A 25,624-nucleotide genomic window follows, 5' to 3' on the forward strand; every position below is an offset into this window, starting at 1 on the left:
ATGGGTATGGGCTTCTTCTATGGCTTTCAGTTGATTTGCTATCAATGCCCAGCTGCTTTAGAGTAAATACAGGAACAGGGTGTCATATGGGTATCCTGAAGCAAAAGAAGAGAGGTTTCCTATTTCTTTGTTAGCTAGCAAAGATGGTATGCATGTTATCCAAAGATAATACAGGGGAAGAAATCAATTCTCCGTGTTGTTACACATCCTTGCGTGCAAATGTAAACTTGGGGAAAAGGGAAAAAAAAAAGAAGTGCATTTCTGTTATGCTGAGGTCATATGAAATCACAAGTGTAAGTTGATAGGATCATCAGATAAAAAAAAACAACAAAAAAAGGGTCTCTATGGACAAAGGAGCCACGAGTTCATTTTGTTCTCCCCTGGGAGAGCCAGGATCTTTCAGGATGTTGTGGATTTGGCTAAACCTTGGGGTTTGAACCCTAAATCTTCCAACGCTTTGCCATGGGATGGTGGGGTCCCTCAGCAATGCTCACACAGTGCACGCTGCTGAAGTGGCCCTAGTGAAATGTGTGTCATTATACACTGAGTCGACACAAATATCATTACTGCTGCTTTGTTACCTGTTGGCACAGGCTGGGCACTGACCTGGGTATGTGGGGGATGGATGGAGCAGCCCTGGAGGTTCTGCGCAGGTGATGGGCACCCAACACAGGTGATGGGCTCTCCTGTCCTAATGCAACCAGATTAAGCAATTTGCTCTTAATTAGTACTGCAGCCTTTCGCAAGCAAAGAGTAGAAAGCAGGCTGTCTCTTTAAAGTTTAAGTGGATTCAGTGCACACAGTGAATTTTGAGCCTGCTGTTGGAGAAGTTCAGCTTTCTGTCACCAGGACTGTGCTCTCTGCTAATTTTTACAAGAGTTCAAGTTGTATGCACCAGTTAGCAGAGACGTTGCAGGGGGTAAAATGAGAATAGAAAGCATGACCTCTTGCTGCCTGTGTTTATAGTGCCTAAATTATATCCAGACAATGCTTCGGGTCCCCTCCCTTGCTCTGCTAGGGCAGTGTGTGCAAGAGCGTGCACTTTTCCCCTCTGCTGAGACAAGGGTGCCCTTGGTGTTGAGAGCAGCTGCCTGGGAATCCACTGTGCTGGCTGGATGGGAGCATCCCAGTGCTGGGCACAGCACTCCCAGCCCCCGTGCCCCACACTGAATCAGGAGCAAGGGAGAGCTGCAGCTTTGTCTGCAAGCCAGCTAGTGTGTATGAATAATTGAACACCAAATTAAAAAAAAAAAAAAAAAAAAGAAAGAAAGGAAAAAAAAAAAAAAAGCCTTCCTAGCCAGGAGATGTACTCCTAGCCAGTGTTTTTCACTTTTTCAGTGTGGTGAACAGTTATCCTTTAATCACTAAAGAGACAGCATAAATACCCACGCCTTTGTCCATGGCTCCTCTCTCCTGCAAGCTCCGTGCAATGAAAGCATCGCTCCTTTCCAAACATGCCCAAGCAAGAACCCTTCAAACAGAGCACAGGAAACCACTCCAAAAATAACAGTCCATTCAACTCCTGCTCTGTCCTCCCGTTGCCAGCCTTGGTGCTCCCTCTGTGCAGAAAGGCGGATGTGCAGGCAGGAGCCGTGAGGCTCTTTGGATGAGCTCACACCAGCGCCAAGGGCTTGTGCGGCCCAAGTGAATGCAGACAGAAAGTGTAATTTTTCTGCATATTTCTAAAGAATCTTGAGAGAAAAGTCCTCCTGCCCATGATGGTGCTGTCCAGATGATCAGTGTCTGGCATTCCTCTATCTTCACTACAGCTGGTTGAGATTTGAACTACTGGTCGTTTAGGTTTACGCTGTTGGTTCAATAAACAAACACAGGACATAGTCCATCATGCTAACTGCATAATAAAGCTGCTCACCTACTTCCAAACAGGCTGCTTTTATTCATCCCCTCCTTTTTCATTCCCCTCTCTTCCTCTATTCCCCCTCCACCAAACCCAAGAAGTTTGGGTTTCTGTTCCTTTCCAAAACCAGAACATATCAAAGACCAGAAGAAGTGTGAGGTCTCTCCCACAGCCCTTCCAGCTATGCTTTGCTACAGAACACTCCCAGAAATCGCTGAAGACATCGCTGAGACACTTTCTCTTCCTGAAGGAAGATGCGCCCATGAGCACAGCTCCAAGCCAGGCCCCAGTCTGTCCCCCAGCTGCCAGGGCCTTTGTGGGCGGCAGTCTGAGGTGGGCTCGTGGGGGCTTTCAGGATCACTGGGGCGCAACGAGAGGCCAGCTGCTTCCCACTTGTTGGGAGGAATTACCGTGAGGCTGGGAACCAGTTAACCTGCGCAGAAACCCTGAGTTCCAGAGGTACCCGTTGTCTGCCCAAACTTGTGGCTTTCACCCAGAACACCCTGGGATTTTTTGCAAAATCCTTTTAAGCTGTTCTAATGGTAGCACTCTGAATCTGGAGAAGAGCTTTGTTATCAACGCCGTGCAAATTGTTCATCCCTTTCTCTCCTACAGCGCTCGCCTCCACTCACTCTCCTCTCTAATAAATTCGTTTGACCGCAAAGGGTGCTTTATGACTCTTGTTTAAAACGGCTTCCTAATGATGCTTGACAACATCTCCTGCCTTTGAAAGAGCCTCGCTATGCAAGGCTCTAATCCCACAAAAGGAGGGATTCTTGTTAACCTGCGCCTCCGTCCTTTCTGTTGAGTCACCACCTTTAATGAAGCACTGAAGGGGAACCAAAACGCAGCTGGGAAATTATGGCTTTACATGATCGTCTCTTGCTCCGGGAGAGCTATTGCCCAAGCCCTAATCCCGTGACTCAGCCCTCTCCTTGGACCCCTTTAATTGTCAGAACCTGAGGAAATCCGGGCCGAGGTAAATAACACTTCGGCAGCAACAGAATAGATTCACTTTAGGCAATGAATTTTTAATGAGCTGAGACTGCAGAGGGAACGCAGGGCCGGGATCCGTGCTGCTTATCTGATGGGAAGGTCAGTGTCTGAGCGCGGGGAGGGCATGGATGAGAGAACAGATCTGACAGCGCTCTTCAGCTGAGATTTCAGCTTGTCACGGCCCGGCATACCTTAACACACGAGGACCTGCCTTCAAGGTAGCAACTTACACATACCCGTGCTAACAGAAACTGCGTGGTGTTTTCCCCTGGTAAAGGCAACCCAAGGGTTGTCGTCTCACTTTGCAGAAACGGAAACTAAAGAGCATACAAAGGAAAAAAAAGTAAAGGAAAAGTAACCAAACCGAGAAAGATCCGTGCAGACATGTCATGCTCCTCCTGGAAAATTAGACAGCTCTACAGACAACCTGCAAACAGAAACATGCATAAGATTCCGAGCAGCCCATTGGCATATTATTGCTTACTAATTAGGGCAGCAGGCCCAGCTGATGGCAAAGAATCATAGTATCATTAAGGTTGGAAAAGACCAGCAAGATCATCCAGCCCAACCATCAACCCATCAACACCATGCCCGCGAACCATGGTCCTCAGTGCCACACCTCCACGTTTCTTGATCACCACCTCACCAACCTAACCATCAACACCTCAACAAATCCCTACCAGGGACACTTGAATAAGAGTTTAAACTTCAGCAGTGAATCCCTCTGCAGTGGGGTGACACCTCCAAGATCACCTGCAACTCAGGCAGGGGCTGCAACAGTGAGCTTCTAGGCCAGAGAACACCACAGAGGAGTTATTTGTGAACAGCCTCAGTCAGATCAGCACATCTAAAGTTTCCTCAAAGCAATGACAGAGTTGGTTTCTTGCACACTTAAAAACATTTTTTTTTAGGGTTTGTCAGAAAACAAAACCAAACAGGGCATTTCTGCCCCAGGACTGGGGCTTTCTCATTCACTGGATTTCTAATGGGAATAAGTGGTTCAATGAGGCTGATCCCACTGCAGCAAACAAGAGGAAAGGAAAACTGACTGAAGGAGTCATTGCAGAGTATTCCCTGCAACTCATCATCTCCCTGATGATTTGATCCATACCTAGTGTGAAGAGGCCTGGGCAGCTCTCAGGTGTGCCCACAGAGCTGGGACAGGTAAAGGACATATGGCAGAAAGCAGCACAACTTACAGGGAGCCAGCGCAAAGCAAATTTATTGTGAGTAATGTCCATTGGAAGGGGAAAAAGCTCCCATAGGAACAAAGGTGAAAGGGTGCTGGCTCCTTGCCCTTTGCAGACAGCCAGGATGCTAATAAAAATCTCACTGTATGGAGGTGGATGGTGAAAAGCAAATATCAGTTCTTGGGAACAGATTTACCGCCATGGTAGAACAGGTCAGTGCAGAGGGAAGTGGTTTGATCAGAAAGCCAATGAAATTCAGATAATAATTATGCTCAGTAAGAGGCAAAATAATCCTTTCATTTGCTGGGAGGTTTCAGTCATGCACTTTGACCTTCATCCTAGTGTTTCATTAATAGTTTATATTAACAATTAATGGTTGCTTTCATTGGTGTGCTGTGCAACTCGCATCAGAGTTAATTTTCAAGTTGGATGTAATAACACGTAAGTCTCATGGGATACTCACCCCATGTGACAGTGCCTTTATTTGAACCAGGAGTCAGAGGAGGAAAATTAGGCCAGACACCAGCCTCGCACACCTATTGCCTGAGCGCAGCCACCCTGCCTGGTGCAGCAGCTCTCACTGCCAGCTGAAGTCTGTTGTAAAGACAATTAGTCTTTGGGATGCCTTCAGAGCTCAGCATCTGGCTGAAAACCCACCTAGCCCCCGGCTGCCGAGGTAGTTGAAGGAAATGCATGCTGTTTTGACTAAAAATACATATATATATATTTTACCATGGGACCAAAACTCAATTATAATTGAATATACTTGAAACCACAGCTTGATCTTACTACCATTACCATGACAGGAAATACACTGTGACAACATTTGTGGCGACACTATATATTGCCTCCTATTTAAGGGACAAACTAAGTGTTTAGATTTGGTGATAGTTCAACTGTGAGGAAATAGGCGTTCTGCTCCCTCGAGTGTTCCCCTGCAAATAGCTCAATTAAGGGATTAATTGAAGTGCAGAGATGTCCCCTGCAGGGCTGAAAAAATGCCTATCTGGCACGGCAGTGTCATCTCTGGAAGATTCCTTCAGCAGAGACGCTGAATCTGGAGAAGACAGGGACAAAACAGGGAGGTGAACAGCTATGCGGGGCTATGGGCAGCAGCCCTGTGCATCCTCGTGCATCCTGGTGTATCCCTGCTGGGCATCCCATCCCGCTGCTGGCAATGCCGAGCTGTGCTGTAATGATCCACCTGGCAGTGCCCGTGAGAGGTAATTTTACAGAACCCCAATGAATCAAGTCATCAATCACTGTCACGCCGAGTAGCAGCCGCGTGTGCTCCCAGCTCGGGAAAGCCTATGCGTGCTCAGGATTAAGTTGCAAGTAAACTCAGCAGTGCTGAAATGCTTCCCTAAGTAAGCACTGGCAAAGTCCCTGCTGAAATGTGGCAGAGTTTGTGCACCGGCTCTGGCAGAGCTTAAATCAGTGCCTGTGACTTAAAGTCTGCTGACGCTTTAGCATACAATTACCGCGAGCAGAAATACTCCTGGCAGTGAAGTTATCCATGTGCAGAAGTATGTGCAGGATCAGGGCATAGCTGCATCGTCCTTTGTTCCTTTCATCATGTTAGCAATGGTGAATTAAGCCTTCAGCTTTGTCTTTTCTTGTACACAAGCCCTCTTGTATAGTTACATCACTACTGAATGATGAAGGAGAGGAACTGTGTAGCAAAGGAGATTGGATGGAAATAACTTTCTGCTTTAACAAAATTTTGTTGAAGAACTTAAGAAGGCCAAAAAAGAAAAAAAAAATGCAAAAACAGGTTAAGGCTTCTAAATCTTAAGGCTTTATGAACTTGGGAGTGTTCCCTTTTGTGAGAAAGGCTGAAAACACAGGGAGAAAGCTCTGTCAGAGACACAAATAGCACGAAGAAGTTTTTACCCAGCCCTAATCACCACTAAGTGGGGGAAGGAACATTGGGAAGAACAAAGATGTGTGGTTTCTTGCAGTCTCCCTTCATTCTGCCTTTGTGCCAACACTTGCTTTTGAATATATATTAAAACCTCCGCTTTGCTGCCCTGCTGAGGCTGGGGATGTGCTGGGCTGGGAGGTGGCAACAGAGATGGGGACCTGTAACAGAGATTCGAGCTTGCAGTGCTTAAAACAAATACATATATGTGTGTGTGTGTGTGGAACTATACATATATTTGTACACTGAAATGGAGAATAGCTGTTTGGGAAGAAATTCCTGGGAATTCCAATCTCAATGAATGCGTGAACCCTTTGCACTTTTCCTGTGGCTTTAGATCAGAATATAGAAATATTTGAGTAGCTGCTCACAGAGGGTTTGAAATTGTGCATCCGACTGTGCAATTTGCATTTCATCACCTAGAGCTGGAACAAATACAGCCCAGTGAGTAACGATCCCATGTTCTCACCGGTGCTGCTGTGGTGGGATGATGTTTAGCGGGCATGGTGGGGGGAGGGTTGATGGTTGGGCTAGATGATCTTAGTGGTCTTTTCTAACATGAATGATTCTGTGATGCTATGATTCTATGATCCTGGTCAGGGGACACAACATAGGTAGCAGAAAGGAACCAGCTTCCTTCTGTGGCACTGGCCTGCTGGAGGACCTCAGGGATGTCCCTCAGCTCCACGTCATTTGGGTTCCTGCACTTAATCCACCATCGCTGACTTTCTGGAAGGGGTTTGAGGTGTGTTCATCACCGAATCACAGAATTGTAGGGCTTAGAAGGGACTTGTGGAGGTCACCAAGTCCAACCCCCTGCTAAAGCAGGTTCCCTACAGCAGGTTGATGGCAAGGGACATTTCAGCGCTATGCTGAGGATTTGCAGGATTTCCTCCTATAAAAAAAAAAGAAAAACCCCCCATTTTCCATGGATCTGTAGCACTCTCTGCTCCAGAGGAAAAAAAAATCACGGAGCTGCTTAGTAGCAATTCAGAGCAAAGAATGCATGTGAGAATACTGCCATTTGCTCGAGAGCAAACAGCAGCAAGAAAGAAATGAGAGTCAACAGAAGAGGCATTGGTGTCTATTCACTGAGCCCTCGCTGCATGCAGCAGCTCGCACTCAGGAAATGAGTGCAGCACTTGGAAACATCTCTGTCAAGCAGGGATGGGTGAGCTGCGCTTCCGATGGAGGCTGATGGCTGAGGAAGTCATAAAAGCTATCAGGGAGAGGAAAGAGGCAGGTGACATGTGTAAGAAGGCAAATATTAAGGGGATGAAAGGGATTATAAAGCAAAGCTGAAAAGATGTAAAAAGCTGATTAGGAAAGCAAATATGACAGAGAGAGAAGAATTGCCTATGGGGTGAATATAAACAATAAAAGATTTCTTTTACGCAGGTAAAGAAGATGAGATTAGCAGAGAGGCCACTGGGCTACTGAGAGATGGAAGAGAGAGCTTAGAGAGCTTAATAACATGGGGAGAAAGGGTAGAATAATGGAAATGGAATGATTTTGGCTAGCTGACCCTCATGGGACCAGAGATGCAAGAACAGGCGCAGAGGCAAAGTGCCCTGCAAAAGCAAAGCAGGGAACAGTTCAGGTCATTGGCAACCACCAAAGCAAGGTGACACTGCTGGGGAAGGAACAGAGCTGCATGTGGAGGGCGTGATGGAACCTGAGCCACCTCACAGCAGAGCAGGATAGATAAAGTGCCCAATAAGAGGTTTGGGTTCTCTCCTTGGAGATAAGAAGAGGATAAGAGAAGCTGATATGAAGCAAACATATTCGAGCATCCATGACAAGAGACAGGAAGAAGCCAAGAAATATTGGCAGTAGGTTATCAGCTGGTACATGTGCATGTAAAATGCACGTGCACTTATTCCCACTAGCTGAGAATCTGGCCCCAGCCCTGCAGTGTAATTTGAATCAGAGGCTGGGTTTTAGCCATGTTAGCAGGGATGAGATCACCCAACATCTGGAGAAATATGAACTGATAAAAACGGATCTGCCCAGCTTCATAAAGGGTAAATCTTGTCTGACAAATCCGGCAGAATTTGTTTTAGAGCTAAAGTGAAAAACAGGCAGGGGCGAAGCAGTGGAGCTAATCCACATAGATTTCAGAAAAGTCATTTAAACGCAGCCCAGGATGGTAGACTAATATGTAAGGTTAGCAAGTATGGCATAAAAACCATTGTCCTTGAAAGACTAAGGAAATGGTTAGGTGATTAAGGGCAGGTTGTAATGGTAAAACTTTATGGGTCAGAGAGGAGGACGGTGATGTGGTGAAGACAGCTATATTTGAGGTTATTACGATGACAGTTCAAGGCATCGGATGGAGACTCATACTTTTTATTCTGTAGAAAAACTGTTCTGAGGAAAGTGCTACCCCAGGTGGTTCTAATCCAAAAATCACACCCAAACCAAGGCCAGTCTATCTTCTGGGGGGCATTTGTGGAACATAAAATCTTCCCGGGTCAGCAAAGCATACAATGTACAGGAATGAAATCAGGCCCAGTGAGCCCAACAAATGGGGAAAAAAAGTGCCATCCCTTAAGGCAGGGCAAGGTCAGGATGGCCAGAGGAATATATATGATGTGATGGGTTCTGCAGAACTAAAAGATGTCAGAACAAGGAAAGGATTTAAGGATGTCAGCACACAGTATGGATGTAGTGATTCCTGAATGTGTTAGCACCTTGTCTGGGCAGAGCTGCAGCTCGCTCTGGGTTCTGCAGCGCTGTGGTGGGCAAGGCCCAAGATAACAGCGTGCCCAAGAGCAGGGGAAAAACAGGGAAAAATAGGCACAATGTGATGGAGATGATCCAGAAATATATGAAACCAAGAAGGGGCAGTGGTTAAAAGAAGACTCGGGCAGCGAGGACCCTCAGCCCATCCTTTGTGCAATCCAGACCCTCTGCAAATGCATACAACCTCATGTAGACAGCCTTTGGGTCCCTGTGTATGGGGCTGGGTTCAGCCAGAGCATCTAGGTCCAGCATTTCTAAGCATTCACCTTGAACTCTACTGGCATTCCCAAGTGTCCAAAGACTTGAGGTTTCTGTGAACTCACAATTTAGCCAGCAAAACCGGGCTGGGAGGGTCAGCAGAAGCCATACAAAACTCATCCATCTGTGACACCACTTAGAGCCAGTTTCCCCCTCGTAGAGCCAGGGAGGGTATCCCAGCCCCACAGCTCACCCCAAAACTGGACATGGGGTGGGGACCCTGGCACAGGAGGAGGGCGAGGAGGGGATGCTGCTCGTCGTAGCAAGCTGCTGCATAGATAGGAATCCCAGATTGATTAATTGATTAATCACACCTGCTAATTACATTGAACAAATAGGCAAAATTAATATTTGATGTAGGTCTCTACAGAGACTGTATGGATCAATTTTCCACAGATAAGACAGCAAAGTTCCCACAGAAAACACAGAGAAATGCAGCAGCATCTCCCCGGCTCCATCACATCCCATCCCACCGGCACTGTACACAGCCCTGCCTCACGCTGTGCACCCATGTACCACTTGTGGAGACATGCAAGCACATGCATGTGCTCAAAACCGCTCCCAGGGTTGCCTGGCTGCTGCTCGTATGAAAATCAAACATCAAAAACACATCAAGATAATGAAAATAGCAGATCAGCTGCATTTAATACGTAAATCAGTGTTGGAAGCATTGTTGCGCAGCTCGAGCTGCCTTCAAGTCAAGCTCCCATTGATGTTGAGTAAAAATATTGGTGCTTTTTTTTTTTCAGTAAAAATCCCTTTTTCAGGGAAAAAGCCGGGTCTGTTTGCATGGCATTGCCACGGCTGTCCAACCCCACCCTTGTGCCCTGGGATCCCCCCTCCCCAGTTCCTGTCCCCACTGCATTTTTGGGGGGTGAAGGTTCCTATGTAAATATATATTATCATATATTTGCCAGGAAGTTGCTGCTCTGATTTGGTGGCTTTGCAGAAAACGGATTTTAAAATGGATTTGTTATTGTGACAGTGAATTTCTTTTGTCTTGGATTACTGTCTAACTACTATCTAGTGTAAGTAACAGACATTCTGCAAATCTAATGCCAGGTTTTTGTTTCATATACCTCTACTAATCTAGAAAGTCTGGTTGTATTAAGAAACAGCATCAGAAAGGAGTTAAGCCAGCATATCCTCATAAAGCTGAGATAGGCATGAAATGTAATGAAAAATCCTCCCGCAAATAGGCTGCATTTTCAGCCCCGAGTCTTTATTTATTAAACCTACTTTAGGAAATTCAGACAATCTACCAACATAGTTTGGAACGATGTGTTGTGGGCTTACGAAGTAATCTTGGGAGAGCAAAGAACACCTTGTGTTCTCACAGCAAATATTTCCTCGTCTTCAGAAGGATTTTCTGGTGCATGAGAAAAACACTGCCTTTATTTTCATAAGTGATATCCGCGTCAGTGAGGAGCCTGGCACTGCACCAGACAGCAGATGCATGGAGCAAGAGGGAAATGAGGTGGTGGTGAACCAGCTCTTGGCTCAGGCAAGTACTCCCAAAACCTTCTGAAAATTGAACCTTACCATGAAGTCAGTGGATCGAAGGAACTTACTTGGTGCTCACTACTGCAGTGCCCAGCTTTCCAGGCTGTGCTGGACCCCACGGTGTGCCCCTGAGAATGGCAGGTGCCATTAGTGCCATGCCCCAGCCTAGCACCAAGGCCAAGTCCATCATGCGACGAGGGTGCCCACCGTGGGAACAGGCCGGAATAAAGCTGCCCGAGTTCCAAACTGAAATCCTGAGAACTTCTGTTCAACTGCCAGCAAGCCCTGAATCATCTAATGTCCACAGACACGTTTCCCATTTCCTTTAAGTGTCCTGGGTGCCTCAGCCCAGCTTTTGTGCATGCCCAGCTGCTTCCCAGAGCGGCAGCTTGCAGCCAGGAGCTGCAGCAAGGAGCGGGGCTGACTCAGCCCTGTCTCCAACTGGGACCAGTTTTACCTGCCCAGACCCTGGTGAGAAGGCTGAACTCCACTTTCACAGAACGTAACTACAGGCAGAGGATAGCAAAATGAGGTTATGTGCAAACTCCCAGGCATTGCACTGAAAACCACCTCCTGGTCTACATGGCTTGATCACAGCACGGGGCTGAGCTAACAGAACCTGGAAGCTCTGGGGCCAGCAGCAGAGGAGCTATGGCTGTACCCCCCCCGTGCTTCAGGCAATGCTTAGCCAAGCAGAGCAGCAGGAGCGGAGCTGTGGTCATAGCATGCAGGGGGCTGTGCTCGAGCCCTGTGTCCCAGGAATGCAAACTCCTCATGAATCGGAAATTCCTCAGATTCATGCTCTCATGATGTGAGGAAGAATGCACCTTTAAAAATTCTCACAGCCACTTTATTGCCATAGCCTGGCAAGAAGGAGAATTTTACGCTAATCGGAAGGGAAAGCACAGCGCACCTTTAAATGAATATGGATAACATTATTCTATTACTCTGATGATTATCACCTAAATTGCCTCGTAAAATGCTTAGCACTGTTTATCCTGACAGTGTTTTGATGCTGGAGAAATCCTCAACCGGGGACGAAGAAAGGATGAGTGGCAGTGAGGCTATGGGAGGGCAGAGGGTAGTGGTGAGCTGCTGGGTCACAGCAGGCTCAGAGCTCATCCTGCTCCAGTGTAAGCCAAGACTCTGGGGAGACCTGAGAGCAGCCTTGCAGTATGGGGGGTATAAGGAAGGGGAAGACAAACTCTTCAGAAGGATCTTCTGTGATGGGACAAGGGGAAATGGTTCCAAACTCATGGCCACGGCCATTAGTGAGCTCTCATTGCTTATCTCTTTGGTCACAGGTAGCATAAGACAGCCACCATGCTGCTCGTGTGCATCAAGGCACATGAGGCTGGGAGTTCAGGTTATTGTCAGGGCTTCTTTTGCCATTCAGCTCCTACAGAACTTACAGCGACACCAGACTTACTGGCAGACCAAATAGTTAGGTGTGTACACTGTCACTGTTGGAAGAACATTTCTTGTTCACCTTACCAGCAGCGTTCAGCCAGCTCTCACAAACACGAGGACTTGATGATCCCCAGAGGTCCCTTCCAAGTCCTATGATACTGTGATTCTGAGATCCTATCTGTAACTGAGCGGAGCACATTGGGGCCACTCAGAGGAGCCACCTGAGCTACACAGGCTGTGCCTGCAACGCCTGCTGCCTGGTAGATTCTCTCAGACCTTTAAAAACGTACCAGCCGGGATTAGAGTCAAATGACATTTGCTCATCTGAGCTTTCTTTCTGTAACTGACACGGGGAGAAAGAGAGAGAAAACCTGAATAATTGAAAGGAGAGGAGGGAGAAGGGAAGATTAGGGGGGGAAAAAAGGCTGAGTTCTCAGTTGGCAAGGGGAAATCCCACCAAGGATATGTGGAGATAATACTGAGCTGCTATTATATGCCTGCAACCCTCTGAAGGAGAACTTATCTCTCAATGGATCTGCAAGGATGTTTTAAACGAATCAGTAAATGAACCAGTCTGGGGACGTGAACAAAATATGTGTGTTTTCCAGCCTCTAAATATAAACAAACAAAACATAAATATTCAAAGATCACTCTAGATAGTCCTCTCGAAAACTCTTCGAGTAATAAAATAAATAGGATGGGTGTTTGTATTTGTGAGCAGATGATCTCCATGGGGAAAGCCAGGAGGGAAGGAGCTGTCTCGCGGTCCCTGGCTGCTGATTTACTCACCCGTCACCGCCGCCCCGTGCCGAGCAGTGTCCACACCACATAAAGCTCAGTGCTAACATACGACACACATAATGGACCTGCTTGGAAGTCCTCGCTCGAGGATTTATGAAGAACAATCTAATTATTCAACTCAGTGCTGCTCACTACCATTATTGCTCCTATTTAAAGCCTCCCCGGAATAGGCAGTTTGTCTCAGGGGACAGACCTTGTCATAGCGGTTTTCAATGATAGAAATACGCTCCTCCAATTTGATAGCAACCAGCTAATCCTGGAGGGACTCAGTAAACATAGCTCATACCTGATCGGACCCAGGAATTAGGCCTTGACAGCCTCGATTTTCTGGGAGCAGAGAAATGGGGCTGCTTTGCCAATAAACTCTAATTAAAGGGAGCGGAGCACAAGCCCATCTCTGCAGCACACACCAAAGTGCTTGCTGGCTGGTGATTGTTCCAGCATCCCGAAGGAGGGAGGGGGCTGCCAGCCTCCCAGGCCTGATCAGACGCAGGATGCTATGTTATTTATAACCCTGTGATATGTAACAGATGAGAGGAGTCACCTTGGCTGAGCAAGCCACTCGTGTACCCTCACCTTGGGATAGCTCCTCTTTTGCACAGCTCAAGTCATAGGGCCGACAGAGGAGGGAGAGTCCAGGGGAGAGCCCTCATCTGCATGGATTCCCTCATCCTCAGTGGAAAGTGGTTTTTAATTTGCCTGAATATTTATTGATTCTATTTGCATGCAAATAAAAAAGAAAAAAAGAAAAAGGAAAAAAAGTCCTTTGCTCCTCCTCTCTTACCAAAATGCATTGGTGGACAGTCACCAAATTCCTCTCATTAGCTGCTGGCAAGGAGCTGAATGCTCCTTATGACCAAAGAGATGAAGAGCAATGCGAGCTCACAGCTTTAAGTCGGGCAACCTTAACAAGAGCCTTTCTTCAGCCCTTCCCATGACAATCGAACGCTGCCCTGACTTCACGCTCCTGAGCAACGCCAGGAGACGTCCGCAAGGATTTAAGGTTGTGATATCCAAAGGGCCCTTGGGGGATGAGTGGTCAGGTTTTTAAAGGTATTTAGATACCTCACTTCCATTGATTTTGAGACTGGCTACATGTGTGAAAACCTTGCTATTGCTTCTGCTGTTTTATCTTTCTTTGCTCAAGGCAATGCTAAGAATGATATATGGGCCATAATTAAAAATATACATGGAAAGAATAACCCATATCTCTACTTTCCTCTATTCCCCTTCCACTTAGGAAGCCCAGGCCTCTTGCACGTGTGTAGGAACAGAACATTTCTTTCTGAGCAATTTTTTTCCATCATCTAGATCACAGTTTTAGGTCCCCGTTCCAACCCACCCATCCAAGCTTGGCTCTTTTGAGCATTTCTTAGCAGGACCTGCAGATTACTGCACTGAGGCTTTCCCCATGGATCCATTTTCACTTTCATCTCTTCCAGGTTTTGAAGGCATAACAAGCAAAAAACACAGCTTAGCACGGAGCTGGGTGTTACAGCAGCTGCATGGGGATGGGAGGGCATGCAGCTCCTCACAACTTTATTTTTGAGGGCAAAAACACAAATGCAACGAATTCCAGGGCACAACGGACAGCTCCTGAATACAGAGAGTAAGAGCATGTGCTTTTCCTTCAGACATGATAGGTCTCTGCAGAAGGCTCGACCTGCGGTGGTCTTTCTGTAACACCAACTCAATACTTTGGCTCCCTGTGGCTGCTGGGTGTTGCTGTATTGCCCCCCACACACTGTGGCTTGATATAGAGTTGGTAAATTGTGGTATAATGCAAACAATCTGCATTCTAACTTGCTGCCTGGAAACCAGGTGAATGCAAGCCAGAAACCCACACGGTTGTGTTATAGATGGTGCTGTATCACAATTGACAAGAAAAGGCCCATTCCCACCCTCAGCATGGATGTTTGATGCTGAAGGCAGTAAAAGTGCAGCTGAAGTTCTTTTACTAGCTTGTAAGTGACAGCCCTCTGAGATCATAAATTATTTTCCGATAGGAATTTACTCTTCAAGGTAAAATGAACTCCAAAAAGAAGTCTGTAGATGCTGTCTGAGCTGACTTCAGTGCAGGACTGCAGTCATGGGACTGAAGGTGTGTCCCTGCCACGCACTTACACCTTCTTTACATGTTAAAACCCCCAAACAGCAAACTGGCTGGGGCTGAAACTTGCATGCCCAGTGGGCAAGGTGGGGGAGATGAAGGGAAAGGAGAGAAAAGAAGAGGAGGAAAGAGGAGAGAAGGAGGAAAGAGAAAAGAAGGAAGGAAAAAGGGGAGGAAGGAAGGGAAAGAAAGGAAGTGGAAGGAAGGAAGAGGAAGGACAAGAGAAAAAAAACTGAGTTGGGCCCCCAGTGTACAGCAGTCCCACGTATGGAAGCTGGCCATGAAAGCATTACATATCAGGGCTCCCACCTAATAAGTTAGTTCAGCTGTAGTTCACTCCCCCCAGTCTGTTCCAAAGCATAAACACCCTCCTCTGCCCTATGTGCAGACACGCACTCCCACACATCCACCTGCACACCCCCAGGCCTCCAATACCCACCTCTGTCCCAAAGGCAATGCTCAGGAGAGCTCACTTGTCAAACCCTCTTGTGCTCACAACAAAGACAGAAGTGAGATTCTTGCAGTGACCATTCCACCCAAATCAGCTGCATTGCCTCCTACAGCCTGCCTAAATCTTTTGGTACATTTCTGGGTGAAACGTCTTTTTCCCTTATGGGTAAAGAGTACAGATTTTCTGCAGTTTACAGTCCAGTATTGAAATTGGGTATGAAATTGGCCCTTTTAAGGCTCCCCTGAATACGACCAGCATACAAGCACCTGTGTAGCACCCTGTCAGCTCTGGCAGACCTAGGCACTGTGAGCAGGACAGCTGAGCTTGAGCACCTCAGGCTGCTCCCAGCCCAAGCTTCAGCTGTGCTAGGAGCTGACAAATGAGCTTGACTTATTGAGACAATGGTCACGGCTGCAAATCAAATGTATTTTGGATTCACACTTTTACAAGTTTAAAAATGTAGGTTTTTTTTTTTTTTTTTTTAACTTGAGTCATAAGTCTTTTAAAGGGCTGCGTAAGACCCCACTGCCTCATGCAAAAGTCAGTGCAGAATAACTCCCCTGGAGACATTAGAACCTCTCCTGACCTCACTACTAAAATATTTGAGGCAGTGAACGAAGTGAGAGAAAAAAAGCCATTCTGCGGACATGCTGCAGCATCTCTTTATCTTCAGAGCCTAAAGAGGGTGGAGCACAATTAGCTCATCCATGAGAAATCTGGGCAGGCAAGGAGATTTGAGCAGCTCGGGTTCGGTTCTGGACCTGGATCCTGCCTGGAAGGCAGCTAACTCATTGCTGCAGGGGGCTCTGGTGGGAATGTGGACCTGTGAATGGCATCTGGAACATGGAGAGGGACACCTTGGTGGCCATTAGATTCCAAAGCTGTGATTCTGAGTGCTTTGCAGAACAAGAAGAGCAGAACAAAAGGGAGAATCGCTCCAGCAATGCCCCATTCCTCAAACTTTTTCCATGCTAAACATCAGAAAGAGAAGGATTTTGCACAGACCTCGGCCTAACAGTCTATGTAATTGGGTCTCCCCGAGCAGCAACACTGCTGCATGGCTCTGTACCCACTGCCAGGACGTAGCAAAACTTCCAGGGCTGCCATGAACCCCAGGGTGCATCCCAACCCAAATCGTGTTTTCGGAGAAATGGATGCAGAAGATATTCCCAGGCAGCTGGATGTGAGAGTATTTCAATATCCGCTCATCCAAGCTTTAATCTCTAAATTGCAAAAACATTAACATTATTGATTGATCAGACATCAATCCAACAGGAAATTTAATTAAATTAAAATGTGTCACTGAGCAGTCCTCACTGCGTCACGTATAAATCTTGGTAATAAGTTGACAAAGACAGCCACAACTGATACTGTGTTCCCAGCCTCATTTATCCCCCACCATTTTATTTTCCTATGCTGACCATAAGCACGCCCACAGACATTCCCTACATCCTCCAGAAGCACACCAACCCAAACCCAAGCTCCCAGAGCCCCGACAGTACTGAACATGGACTATTCATAGAATCATGGAGGCACAGAACCATTAAAGTTGGAAAAGACCACTAAGATCATCCAGTCCATCCATCAACCCACTCCCACCATGCCCGCTCATCAAGTCCCTCTTTGCCACATCTACACTTCTCTTGAAAACCTCCAGGGATGGTGACTCCAGCACCTCCCAGGGCAGCCTGTGCCAATGCCCCACACAGCCAATGAGGCCCGAACCACGCATCTCCTGAGCAACACCTCCACGCGAAGCACTGCTCAGCAATGGATCAGCGCAGCTTTCCCATCTCAGACCTCATATCAGCAGTTTTTTCCCCAGCGAAACGACTGCATTGAACCACACTGGAGCCTCTGCCGAAGCACAGACACATGCAGATAATAGCAAGATGCTATGACGGATGATTAAGAAACAACTCTGTACAGTAACTTCTTTGGAGTACTATAAATCATCACGGCTGACTGAATAACACAAAAAGAGATTAAGAAATATTTTCTCCAATTCACTTCTGAACAGCAGTGGGTTTGGTTTGCTGTCACTTCTGGCAGCACGGTATTTACTGTAATTTATTATTATTGTTGCTGCTTGCTGCTATTCAGGCAGCCACCAGCTATTTACAAAAAAGTTTGGCAATCCGGGAAGTGTTTGTGGGCTTTTCTCTATGCTGTTTCTCATAGCCATGAAGGTGTCTTTGGTTCCCCGACATTTGCTGCTCCGGTTCCTGAGTACTGGGGTTCCCAAAGAAGAAAGGAAGGGAAACCCAGATCAGTATTTACAGACATCAAAATCCTGCACTAAGCATTTTGCAGAGAGAAGGAAAACAAAGATTAGATTACTGGGATGAACCTTATTTGCTATCAATGGCTCCCACACTCACCGAGCAGACTTACGAGCTGTGCTACCTTCAGGAACCACTTGCGTTACTTTTCTGTTGTTTCCTTTAATCCCACTAAATCCCAACTCCGATTCCACTTCTCAATAGCCGCCCTGCAAACAAATCCCAAGGTAATACCGATCGGCGTGTGACTGGATGTGAAAATAGAGCTGTCTCGGCATCGATTCCACAGACAGGGCACAGATTGTCGCTGTCTGCACCTCCCACTTGCAGCACAAGAACAGCTTTCGTGCCTTTGTCACAAGTGCCAACCTGGGGAGGTTGAGATGCAAAAGCAAGGAGAGGAGTGGTTAATTTGCTCGACAGCGTTCTGTGCTGACAATAAATCACTTAAGAATTTGATCTGATAGGGTTTACCTCTCCACGGCCCAGGTCACTGGTGGCTGTCCTGGGGTGTGGGTTTCAGCTGAGATCAGCCTCTGGTGCATCTCTGCTTTGCCAGCGAACACTCACACTGCACAGGAGATACAAAGTGAGCTCAGCTGCAGGGGAATGGCTCTGGAGTGGCATTCAGAGGCAATGATTAAAGAGCTGTAAATTATGAAGTGTGTCAATTCCGGATACACATTGAGATGGAGTTTGTCAGCCCCAGCTCTGGAATGTGTATCGCCCACAGAATCCATCCAGAAAAGCCAACAGACTGCTTTAAACCCCGGCGTGCGATGGGCCCCCAACTAGGATTTAATGGATTAGAGTGGCTGAAAAGGACCATCGCCATCATCTGGTTTTGTTTCCTATGCAACACAGCTGAAGAACTTCACCCACTCATTTCAGCATCAAAGCCATAACTTCTGCTGAAGCTATTGCATATCTTTGGAAAGACACTCACTCTTGATTTAGAGACTGAAAGTAATGCTAAATTCGCCGCATTCCTAAGCCAACTGTTCCAGCCGTTAACTACTCTTGCTATTAAAAAGGCACACATCCAGGCTGGATTTATCCAGCTCCAGCTTCCTACAGTCAGGTCCTGCTACGTCCCATCCCTGCTGTGGGATGAAGCAGACTACACTCAGGTTTAAGCTGTAGGGACGACACTGGGAATCACTGCAAGCTTTCTCTTCTTGCATCGTCTTGGAAATCGAGAAGATTTATGAATGGGCAAATTCATTGAGAGTATCTTTCGTAAGAGAACAGCCAGAATAGCCCACCCACCCTCTTCTGATGAAGTACTTCTGTAGCTTTTTTTTTTTTTTTTTTTTTCTGTGTGAGTGCTTTGTTTTGCTTTTAATCTGGTGGCTCTCAGAACACAAGGATGAGGAGGTGCCGCTAAAGATGCGTTGCACTCCGAGCTCTCCCTTAGCACACAGCCGCGTAATTCTGTGCATCAAAGCAGCAGCCTGTGTCACATCCAGCACAGCCACTGAACAATGTCCCCTTAGAAAGGGCACCGGGTGAGAGTAGCTTTATGACACTATTGATTTATCCTGTGCCTGCAGTTAAAAACTATACCCAGACAGACAATAAAAATAACTGCTCTAACCATATAACAGCTTCCTGCTACTAAAATGGATTTTACACTTAAAGTCATGGAGGGCTTTTCTTTCTTTCTCTTTTAAGTCTCGATTACTTTTTTTTTTTTTTTTAATAAATGGAAATGAGAATTTGTGAGAGCTGTTTCAGACCTGATGTTTTCTTTCTTTCTTTTTTTTTTTTTAAGGATTATTTTCTTGTCACACAGTTGTGTTGCAACTGCACCCCATAACCAGGTATTAATCAGGCCAGATAGTTCAGTGCAGACTTCCTGCATGCAGAAATATGCAGTTGGAGTGGTAATATGGAATGGATTTACCATATAAAATCAAATTGATTATGGTCTTTGTGGTCAATTGGATGAGCTGGGATTGATGTTCTAGCATTAGATTCAAACTTGAAAATAATACCAAAAGCAACAGGATCATCCCCCAGAAAACCTCTTCTAATTCAAAGGACCCCACTGGAGGGACAGGGATACAGATTGAGATTTACGCAGTTTATCTTTGCTGCCCTGAAACTGGTGTTTAAGCAAGCTGCTAGCAAGTTTGTGTGCTAGCATGTGCAGGGAAAACCAGCTCAGAAAAGGGAAAAGGAGGGTGAATGTGCTCTTCAAGTACCATTCCCTTTCTGCTGTCTTTATGATTCAGGAGACATTGCCTGAATGGCACATAACGCAAGATACTGTAGTGTGGCCTCCTGTCCCTGGAGACGCTTGCAGAAATTAAATGATTGTGTTGGTGGGGATTTTGTAAAAGCAAGCAAACAGTGCAATAAATGAACATAAATCCACAAAACATCGGTAGGAAAATCAAGATTAGGCTCTTATCTGGGGGGTTTTCTTCCACATGCTAAGATGAATTAATTACTTTGTTTTAAAATTAAATCATTGAGTATGTCTTCAAGATATGCTTTTCTTTTAACCTGTAAAACACACTAACTGGACTGCTTACACATACAACCACCTCGTGGAAATTCTATTATTTCACATGATCTATTTTCACATGATCCAATCCAGGGAGGGTAGACCTATGACTTTTTGCAGCTTTGCTCTCTTATGTCTGTTTGGTGACTTCAGCACTGGAAACCTTAGCATCAGTTTTTGCACCAGGTGCCATTGTCTGGTGAAGTGCCCAGGCGGGGTGACACTTAGCAGATAGGGATCTTGGTTTGATTTCTCTGATTTTCACATAGTGGATAGCAGATCATAACAAAGGCAGAAGTTAAAATTTCCCCTTAAATTACAGACTTGGTTAATAATCTTCATTGCATCTCACACTCATCTGCACAAACCACCGTCCGGTCCCTATGTTTACACCGCCTCCCTCACATAGGATTCACCATTTTAAATGTGCCACTTCCCAGTGAATCACTCCTCTCTGGTACTCACTTTCACTTGTATTGCTTTTTGTCAGTATGGCAATTTTGCATCCTTGCAATCATTGTTCCCTTCTGAGGGCCACCAGCACCTGATCAGTGTCAAACAACGAGGATGATATAGTTAGCTAACAGCTTACTGAGTTTTTCCCTGGGGCAACCCTTGGCTGGTATGGAGGTGATATGGGACCCCTACACAAAACAAGCATTGTTGGCTCCCTGTATGGCAGCACAACTCAAGAGCAGATCCCACAGGATCCATTTTTTCCCTGTTCACTTCAGGGGAGTAGGGCTAGATGACCTTTAATGGTCCCTTCCAACTCAAATGATTCAATAATTCTGTATTTCTATGATCTCTAAAGGAGACTCATCATCTATCACAGCAAGCTTCACCTGAGCTCCATCAGCCTTCGGTGAAAGCTTGACCTCTCTGAATCGAAAGATAACCGGGAGCAGGATTTCTCCTTGCAAGTCCTCACTGCTCTGCAATACTGAAATAAATCCTTATGGGGGAGTGATCCCTTCTGGTGCTTTTCAAAGCCTGCTCTTGAGTGTAGCAGATATATTTATATTGGAGGTGGGTTGCTAAGCACAGTAACTACTACATAGGAGCTAGGCACAACAAACCCGCTCCCCAGGTTTGACTCTGTGCTCAAATACAGCTACGTGGGTGTAGATGGCTGCATAGCTCAATAATTGTGATAGCACATAAATCCTGAGCAGGAAATTATTTAAGGTAGCTATGGCACCTGAGAGTTTGCACTGTGAAGATGCTCAACTGGGGCTGTGTGGAAGCAATAAGGAGGCTGCTGTGCTTCATCCTGAAAGGAAAACATTCTGCATGCCTGCTGGTATAGGTGAGAATACAAGGTGCTGCTCAGGAGATGGAGTGGGATAACAGGCCACAAAGCAGCCTGGCTCAAAGGGGAAGAGGCCGTGTCCCACCTGGTGCGGTCCCATGGCACAGACTGATCTCACTTACAGAGCATGAGCGCTCACAAACTTATGCCAACATCACATCTTTGAATTTGCACAGTTCTGGGATTTCGTGCTATATCCAGGAGGTTGTTTTGACATATGTTCCTAGAAGATTGAACAAATGTCTTCTGCCTCATTTCATTCCCCCCTCCAACACTGGCAAAAGAGCAGCAAAGGATCTGTATGTGCCGCATCGCTCTGTGCTTCCAGCTGGAAGTTTCTTTCGGGGAAGAAAATGGCTCAACAGAACAACGTGGAGGTAAACCTGGGATATCTGAGGGGATGCTGCTGCCTGTAGCTCCTCGAGCTGGTCTTTGGGAAGTATTCTCAGAGCTCACCAGTTCACCAGCGGGATGCCAATTGCCAAGTGCTGCTATCAGTTGATTAAAACACAGCCTGCCAGCTTCCTGCTTGATAAAACTAAGTACGATCTGATTGGGAATTCTCAAATCCATTACAGAATGGCTAGTCCATCACTTAAATCAGCACATACCACTTTGCTATGAATCATCAACATACTCTCTTAATATACGTGCAGCAGCTAAACCCTGACAGTCTATCAAACCATCCCTGAGTGCCAGATTCTAGGGGGTGGGAAGCGGACAGAGCTTCAAACCACAGGGTTTTCCTGTTGTTCCTTGCTCAGCTGAGTGAAGGTCATTTCCTCTCTTCTCTCCTGCAGAAGGAACTCAGCCCTTGAAGATTCAGCAGCAGCCCCTGCAAGGAGCCCTCTCCTGCATGGCCACACCAGCTAGGCAAGGTCACTCCCTAAAAACAGAGGTGCAGTCTTGCTATTTATCTGCTCTGCATGCTGTAGCACTGCCATGCAGAAGAAGAGAGGAGCATGCTGCCACTGAATTGAGGATAACCCACTAGCTGGTTGGGAAGCTTTAAAACAAACAAACAAACAGAAAAACAACAACAACAACAACAGCAAAAACCCACAAACAAAACACATCTCCCTTGTTGCCTCTTTTCAGGGTTTTTAATCTGCCGAGTTGGAGGTGGGTGCCCAACTCCAGATATACATCAGTATTTGCACATCAGCTGCAGTGTATTCTTGATCATCACAGTGTGATAGATGGAAGCGTAACACAAAGTGCTGTGGGACCCTTACTATCAAAGTAACAACACAGATATCCCAGAAGAACACATCAACTACAGCAGAAAAGTGAAGTCTTAGCGCCTTACCTTCTTAGAACTTAAGAAAAGAGAATCTTGGGGAGGGGAGCAAAGTGACGCAAAAGCTTCTAGAGGGGGTGAGCAATGAAACTGGGAGGCCATTCATTATTGATCACCTGAGCAGCAGATTATAACGAAAGGAGATGTTAGGAAGGTAATAAGTCCCAAACATAGGAATTCTCCAGCAATGCTCTGACAACACTAGCCTCCAATTCCACCATTCCCCTTCTGTGTCCTTTCACCTTCTCTCTCTTCCACGCCCCTCCTTCAGTTCTCCCTCTCCATTCTTTTACATTGCAATTAAGCATTCTACCATTTACTCAACATATATACAGACAACACAGCATTTCTATGTAAAATGACAATGCATGTATTTTTCTGGTGTAAAATCAATGTAACGCCATATCTGGTCTCAATGCATTTTATTTACAAGAAAACGTGTAAGCAGGAGACAAATATCTTTTGTTTGCACTGTTTCAGAAGCATAGACTATAATATTAGGGGTATTTCATACCCCTTCTTGCATTGCTGAAAGTCTGGGAAGTCTCATCAGAAGTGAGACTGACTTGGAATAGGTGTAATAAAGCAGAGATTCACAGGCATAGTTTCTTCATTTACACTAACACAAAGTGAAAGGACAAAGAGGCTCCCCAAATTCTGCCCCTGAGGTCCAAATTTGAATATACATTTTTTAAAGCTGGCCAAGCAACTGAAATTAAGCCTCACATAATTAAGTTCCCGTAATTTGAACGGAATGTAGTCCTGGGAAAGTTAGCAGTATGGAAAAGTAATGGCAAAGCAGGTACATTGAATTTTTGGTGCCATTCCTGTCACATCAGAAGTCCACAAAGAGGAAATTTAGGATAAGTCAAGAGTTCTCAGTCTCTGGTGTGCAGACCCCAGACGTCCATGGGCTAAACCCAACAAGCAGCTGGCCGGGTGGTGTGCTCCCACCTGAAGATCTCTTTGGGCTTTCTCTAGAGGACTGTGATGCTGCCCCAAAGTCTCTGTTCCTCAAAAGCACCACTTTCTTCTTCTTGAATGTATGTAGCATTGCTCTCTGGTCCTCATACCCGCCAGCAGTCCTGGCTTACCTCCTGCTGCTGAAGAAACTTTTGGCCTCCTCATGGTGCAGATTTATAAGCAGTGTGATCTCTTCTCAGTCCAGACGTCACCACTCCAGGTCTTCTGGGAGACTAAGGTTGGAAATTGGAAAAGGGATCACAAAACGTGATAAAAGTAGAAAAAATAAGGAGAGCAACAAGAAGGAACAGCTACAGAAGATGGAACAGTTAATGAACAGGAAGGATAATGAGCCAGAAGACTTGGTGGAAGAAGGAGGAATAGCAGTAGCAAGAACTGCCAGACACCAACAAAAAAGGCATCACATAAAGCATTTGATCCTCTCTGTAGAACAAGCTCCACTCCAGGGTGGCATGGGCGCTCACAGTGGGTTGACAGCATTTCTCTTGCAAAGTAGTGTTACATATACCCCAGAGAACTTCACGGTAGCGTGGCTCACCCTTGGGATCAGAGCTGAATGTCCCACCAAGTTCTGATCTGCTTTTGGAGAGAGCTCCCTAGTGGATCTCCTCGTGCTCCAAAAATGCTCTGAAGCTGAACTACTGTTGCCCGAAAAAGTGGAGACAACCAGAGGACTACTGTAAAACCACACTTTGCTCCAAACAAAGATAGCAGCATACTAGCTGAAGCGTAGGCAAGAGAAACAAAGCTACTGCCAGTAACCTTATATAGATTAAAAATATGAGGGGGAAAAAAATCCTAACACCAAAAACTAAGAAAAATAACAGAAGGTTTTTGCTTTAGCTTGTTTTTTTTCTTAATACTCCGCTATTTATTACTATTGCACCTTCAACAGTTCCACAAACTTCGGCTAACATCAGTTGGTTCTCTACTTAAAAGAGTACTGAAACACAGCTTGCCCAGTGATGACCAAATTACATGGGAAGAACTACATTTAATAAGACAAATGATTTATGAAGCTATTGTTTCCTAGGTTCTCACAAATAACCTCAGCTGGTGTTAATCATCCACCCTTTGCTTTGTGTTATCACCACGCAGAACAGGCTTTCTAAAGTGGCTATTTAGGGGCATAATCCTTCAGAAAGGCAGGATAGCTTCAGACAGAGGCAAGTAATTCTAGAATATGAGCAAAACATGTGACATTGTCCTTCCACGTGCATGGGAAAGTTTCTTTTCACCGTGCAGAACTGAAAAGTACCAGTGCTATTATTCCCAGCTTGCAGTTCTGCCCCATCCCTTTGCAAAGGGGTGGCAGTGTCACGTTTGAGGAAGACTGCTCTCGAACAGCAGACACCTGCACCAGGACTTAGTGTCTTTCTGTCTCTGAATTTACTGTTCTCCCTGAAAAAGCACTTTGATCTTTTGGTGCTTCACCATTTGTCATGCTGTACCCTTGTCATAAGGGAATGGTGGAACTTGAGACCTCCTTGTAGACTGGTTTTAGGTGTAAGGTTCAGTCGGTTCCGTTTTAGCATACAGATGAGCTTTCTTGACCTTAACAAGTCTGCACTTTAAATAATGCTTAAATAGCATTCTAGTGGGTCGCACGCAGTTTACTTATGGAAACTACAAGGAAACTAGACAGCTTTTCAATTTGTATATCAAAGATAAAGAGACTTACACATAAAAGGGTGAATTATTTTGATTTGTAGTTTTCAAGCTACTACACATTCACCAACATAAATGCTCCCTCATCTCTGGTTTCTGATAGTTCATATCGGGTTCAGTGGCCCAGATTTTCAGAAGCGACAATTCTGGATGCCAGTATTTCTCAGTCCCAACTCAAGGAGCCTTAACGATGCCAGATATCGTTAAGATATTGTGCATCTTTGGAGAACTGGGTATTATTAACCTCTCTCAAACAAGACATCCCAAAGTGACAGCATGGAAAACCATCAGAGGAGGGTCTTTCAGAGGGATAAAGTTCTTTT

The 25,624-nt window shown here is 45.9% G+C and overlaps 1 protein-coding gene across 8 annotated transcripts in view; it reads right to left on the reverse strand.

Annotated features, from left to right (window-relative positions):
• The window catches only part of MAF (MAF bZIP transcription factor), a 160,029-nt gene that overhangs the window by 81,968 nt on the left and 52,437 nt on the right, over positions 1–25,624 (reverse strand). For 6 of the 8 annotated variants that reach the window (XR_005862880.2, XR_005862878.2, XR_005862879.2 and 3 more), the window contains one exon: positions 22,996–23,845. The gene's annotated coding sequence lies outside the window, so the exon portion shown is untranslated. 8 annotated transcript variants of the gene reach the window in all.

Source organism: Gallus gallus, chromosome 11 (genome assembly GCF_016699485.2).
Source record: "Gallus gallus isolate bGalGal1 chromosome 11, bGalGal1.mat.broiler.GRCg7b, whole genome shotgun sequence".
Classification (NCBI taxonomy): domain Eukaryota; kingdom Metazoa; phylum Chordata; class Aves; order Galliformes; family Phasianidae; genus Gallus; species Gallus gallus.